Source organism: Benincasa hispida, chromosome 7 (assembly GCF_027475165.1).
Source record: "Benincasa hispida cultivar pf3 chromosome 7, pf3_genome.v1.1, whole genome shotgun sequence".
NCBI lineage: Eukaryota > Viridiplantae > Streptophyta > Magnoliopsida > Cucurbitales > Cucurbitaceae > Benincasa > Benincasa hispida.
In genome coordinates, this window is record NC_143484.1 from 18,895,711 (window position 1) to 18,901,398 (window position 5,688).

Below are 5,688 nucleotides of genomic sequence, written 5' to 3' on the forward strand. Positions count from 1 at the left end.
TTCCCTTACACTCCTTTTCACTCGTCAAATTATAGCCATAAATGGCTAAAAGGTATTAGATATATAGTGGGATTCGAAATAAGATTTCCATGTGTTGAAGAATGAAATCCACAACAAACATTGAGCAATTGAAGCTTCTATGTCAGTTGTACATTCAGTCAGTCATTCGGTCTTCATAACTCACATTGGTAGATTGAACACACTAAGATATTATGCCCATTAATTCTACTACTCTAAAATTAATTTTAAATCTAAAATGTTTTTTTTTTATTTTCTTATAAATAGACGACAAAGAGTTTTATTTTAGAGATAGATTTATTTCTCCCTATTTTCCATCTCTTTGATTTTCTCCAAGAAAAAGTTTTTTTCTTGTTTCCAAGACTTTTCTGACGAGTGCCCGTCTGTCAAGAGTGTTATGTTAACCTTAGGAAGAAATAGGTGTGAGACGATTAGCATTACATAGATCTATAACAATCAAATGATTTTAAAACAATAGGTTTGTAACTGTCATACACTTTCATTGAAACATTAGATATGTAATCGTTTACTGGCTACAAGATCTATAACCATCAAAACGACAAGTCATTTCCAACAACGTTACAACTTCAAACCTAAAGGATCACATAAAACAAGATTCAGATGCAGTAGAATATAGCATAGATTTTTTTTAATTTTCTTTTGAATGTAACGATCAGTGTATCCCGTAAGTAAAAATGAATTTTCTTTTAACTAGGATTATCACAATTTTTTTTGAAAACTAATATTTTGATTTAAATTAATGTGTGAAATTATGAAGATATCAAATCATACAAATAATAAAAAAGATATATGTGTTTTAAACTAATATATGATTATCACGAAATTTTTAGAAAAAATAAATAAATATTTTTGTTTTTGAACTAAAGATTAAAATTAGGAGGACAATCAAATCATTCAAATGAAAAATAATGCCAAAAAGAAAAAAAAAATTAAAAGATGGTTATGACGAAATTAAAAAGCAAAATATTTTGGCTTTAAGTTAAAATTTGAAATTAAGAGATAATCAAATAGTCCAAATAAAATATTTTTTATATTTAACCCTCTAATAACATTCATATATTTTTCATCAAATACAACTAAAGTACGTATTTTTAACATGATAAAACACGTGCACATTCAACTAGTTTTTTACTAGTATTTTATATCTCTTTTCCGAAAATATAGTGACTCCATTAAATATAGGATATTTGTAATATATAGTAGAGTAAGAGAAAAAATCTAAAAATGTATTACATCCTTAAAATATTTGTAAATATGAATGAGTTGACTAGTCAATCTTTAAATTTTTTTAATTTTCAATTTTGCCCTCCCTTGTCTTATCTTGTTGTACACATTTTTTTGTAGTCTTTTTTTTTCTCTTCTTTGATTTTTGCTTCTTTTATCCATTTTTTCATTTTTTTTCATTTTCTTTTCTTTTCTTTCTCAGTTTTTGTTACTTCCCTTTCTTTTTTTTATTCTTTCTTTTATCCTATTTTTGCTTCTTTCCTTTATTTTTTTTATTTTCTTTCATTTTCTTATTTTTCCCTTTTATTTTCTTTCCTTTATTTTTTATTTTCTTTTATTTCCTTCTTTTTTCCTTTCCCCTTTCTTTTCTTTTTTTAATTTTCTTTTCTTTCTTCGATTTTTTCTTTTTTTGTTTTTATTTTCTTTCTTTGGTTTTTTATTATTTCTTTTATTATTTTTATTTTCATTCATTTCTCCAATTTTTGTTTCTTCTCTTTTCCTTTTTTATTATTTCATTATTTTATTTTATTTTCTTTCTCCCTGTTTACCTTTCTTTTATCTTTTATCTTTTTATTTTTCTTTCATTTTTTGGTTTTTGCTTTCTTTTTTTCTATTTAATTTTCTTTCCTTTCTTTAGTTTTTGCTTATTCTCTTTCTCTTATTTTTAAAATTTTTCTTTCCTTTATCTGAATTTTTTCTGCTTCCCCCCTTTTTTCACAAGAATTATGAGGTCGAGTTTCGTAGCCAAGACTTGAAAGTACTCAATTCATAAGTGACTTAACGCCAGCAAACCAATCATCAAGTTTGATTGTTATAACAAATAATAATTATAAATAGCAAATGAAAATCTATCCGTGATAGCTACTAATATTTTCTATCATTGATAGCTTAATCTTTGATAGAAATCTATCATTGATAGCCAACTTAGTGAATTTAATTAATAAAGTTGAATCTCGAACTAAAATGTAAGTGGAATGCCTAGAAGTTATCACTAATAGCATGTTTATCAGTGATAGAAGCTATCATCGAAAAGAAAATGGACTTATAAATGTTTGGGAACGACAAGAAAGGGGCAAAAAGGTGTTCAGTGGTTATGGTTGATAGAAGCTACTACTGATAGCATGTTGCAACTGATAGAAGCTAATACTAATAGCATGTTTAGATTATTATTGGGTGTTAGATAATTTCTACTAACAGATTATTTGTTGTTTAGATTATTTAGACGAAGCTTCATAATATTTTATCATTTTTTTTTCATTTTTTAAGAAGAAAAACTTGTTTTGACGTTTCTAATTTCTCTCAGGTTTGTGATTAATAAATCATACCACAAAAAGGAAAGAAAATCAATTTGTTAGCTCGAGCTGATAATATATATATATATTACATTACTCGATTCTTTGAGCATAGTGCTTGAACTGCTAATCTTGCAGATAAATTAGTAGCATTGCCCAATCCAAACGACTTTGCAGATACATCAATTGAACAATTTTCCATACCAATGCAAGTCTTTTCTACTAAAAGAGGACTATTTGAAACATCCCATGAACCTTTTTTGAATGAACCACATTTTCCCTCTGGATTTCCATAGCTAGCAAATTGGATCTCAGAGATGATATGCCCTCCCTGACAAGACAACTCTAACGTACTTCCTTCATTAGCATTTCCACATATTGTTCCTATAGTGATGGTCTGAACTATGACTTGTTGAGGATTTCCACCAATTTCTTCAAACAAAACCAACGTGTTGGTGTCATCCGATAGAAACGATCTTGGAACATGATACCATCTTTGGGAAGGATTCCCACAATTTCCAACGCACTTGCTAGGGTCATATGCGCCTCTATAATCACAGGTTGCGCTGCAACTATCATTGCCAGCAATGAAAGAAGGCCAAAATCGACCTATGCTTTGTCCATTTACCCAAGCCTGACCTTTTCCCATTCCTTGCATGTCCAATGCTACAGGGTCAATTCCTGAGGGTGTCTTAAAGCTTGTTTTGTACCATGTCATTCTCCTGCCAATAGATTTTTTATTTAATGTGCTCCATTTTGTTCTCTGTGAGAACATTGGGTTGTAAAGTTGCTTCATTTCTCCATTTAATCCAACCTTATAAGACCATAAATTTGATGACAAATCAGTTGTGACATTTCCATCTCCAATAAGATAAATGGGACCTCCATCAATTCCAGTTGGCACCGTGTCATAAAATGCATCATAATTTTTCAATCCTACTGTTGCACTCAAAAGGGTTATGGTGTTGGTTCCGATTTTTAATAGAATGGGTTTCTCAAATACAAAACTCTGGCCATTGCTTCCCCATTGCGATCCAATGTACCGTCTATTAACAAAGGCATGAAGCACATGACCTTTTGTATTCACTTGTAGAGTTACATTTTGAAGTGAAGATGTTGAATTAGTTTCAACATTTGTCATATACCACAAGTAGTCACTAAAATCAACCGTGGTTCCTTTTTGTTCCAAAAGAAGGTTTGCATTAAATGTACCTTTTCCCTGTAGAGTATCTCTCATGGGCTCTGGAGCCCAAACCCACGACAGTTGTGCATTTTCCTTCTCATTCTGCACCTTCACAAACATAGATGTTTGGGAATTGATCTTTGCAGTGTTGAAAAGCTCTTTGTTGCAACCGTTAAGAATGCTCACAGACCAAGCTGGTACAAAGTACTTTCCATCTGCCTGCAAATCTATGGTAGCATCATTGCTGGCATCAGTGTTGCTCAAAAAACAAAACCTCTCCCCTACTGTGGGGTTGGAGAATTTCGTTAAAGTAACAAAGCTACCAAATTTTTGGTCTGAACGGGTGCCGTTGGTGAGAATCTTCTCTCCCATTTTGATGGATTCGTGGAGTTGTTTGAGATGTCCCCATTTGGGTTGATTCACGTTTCCATATTCATCAAGTGGGGCGTTGTAATCATACGACGTAGTAATGAATGGACCTCCCGATGTTCTTCCAAAGTTTGTGCCTCCATGATACATGTAATAGTTGTTAAACACACCACCAGATTGAAAAAATCTTGCCACAGAAAAAGCTACATCTTCTGCACTTCTATAAGGGTCTTTATCGCCCCATTTCTTGAACCATCCCACCTAATTTTCAGTAAACATTTTTGGGCTCTTAGGATTGTTAGGACTAAAGTTATCACAATAGAATCCATTGCATGTATTGATGATAGGTTGTGGGGCATCACTTTGTTGGCACATGATCTATGGAACACCAATATTGAGAGATTCAGCCATTTGAGCACACCAGTTGATATATGTTTTTCCTGCGCTTCCATATGGGGTCATCACGTTTCCATACTCGTTCTCGATTTGAGCTAAGATTATTGGCCCCCCTTGTGATGCAAAGAGGTTGGCTTGTTTGCACATATTCACTATCTTTGTTGTGAAAGTTTGCATTTCATTCTTGTAGACATGATTGTCAGTTCGAAGTTGGATTCCCGGCATATTATGCAACCACAGTGGAAAGCCTCCATAGTTCCACTCGGCACACACGTAAGGACCAATCCTCATCACAACATATAGCCCAGCCTCTTGAACGAGTTGGAAGAATTTGATAAAGTTTAGATGTCCAGAGAAATCATCTTTTCGTCGTCGAGGTTCGTGGCGATCCCAAAAAATGTACGTCTCGATTGCATCAAGTCCACCATCTTTAGCTTTTTGAATAAGATCAGGCCACATTGCTTCGGTGCTACGTGGATAATGAATTGATCCTGAGAAGATAACACGCCGTTCACCATTGATAATTATGGCATTTGAATCATAGGAGACACTGTCTCCTTTACAAAAAGAAAAGCAAGATAAAGTTGCAAGGAGGGGAAGAACAAGCCATTGAAGGTTAACCATCTTTGATTTTACAACTTTAGGCGTTTCGTTTATGTTGGAATCAATGTGTTTATATACAAGGAATCTACGTAAATATGTGATAGGTCTTTCCATCAATCTTTGTACTCTATTTGTTGATGAATTCTAAATATAGGAATAATGTAAGTGAATTTAGCTGGCCAAACTTTATCGGTATGAGTTGCTTTAGTGAAATTTGGAAAATACTCTTTTCAGAACAGAATTTCAAAAATATTGTTCGACCTTATCCTGAAATAACCTATCACCCAATTAAAAATATTACACCAAAAGTCTGTTTTCCCAATAAGGATTTGCGTATTCATTTTTCATCTTTGGTTTTAATTTTAAAGACATCAACTTCACATGAGTAATAAAGTATGGCTAATAAATTCAATTATAGTGAAAGTTGAGTTTGAGTTTTGTCTCATTAGTGTGAAGCTCATGAATTTGAGTATCTTTCTTCAAATTTTTGATGTTTTGATTTTTCATTTTGTGCATTGGGGTCATATAATAAAATAGTACATGGTAAACAAAATAGGTTTCCATATGATTTTAGTCTCTCAA

The 5,688-nt window shown here is 32.3% G+C and overlaps 1 pseudogene; it reads right to left on the minus strand.

Annotated features, from left to right (window-relative positions):
• Positions 1–2,643: 2,643 nt before the first annotated feature.
• Positions 2,644–5,127, minus strand: LOC150034991 (beta-galactosidase 15 pseudogene; annotated as a pseudogene).
• Between the last annotated feature and the right edge of the window lie 561 nt (positions 5,128–5,688).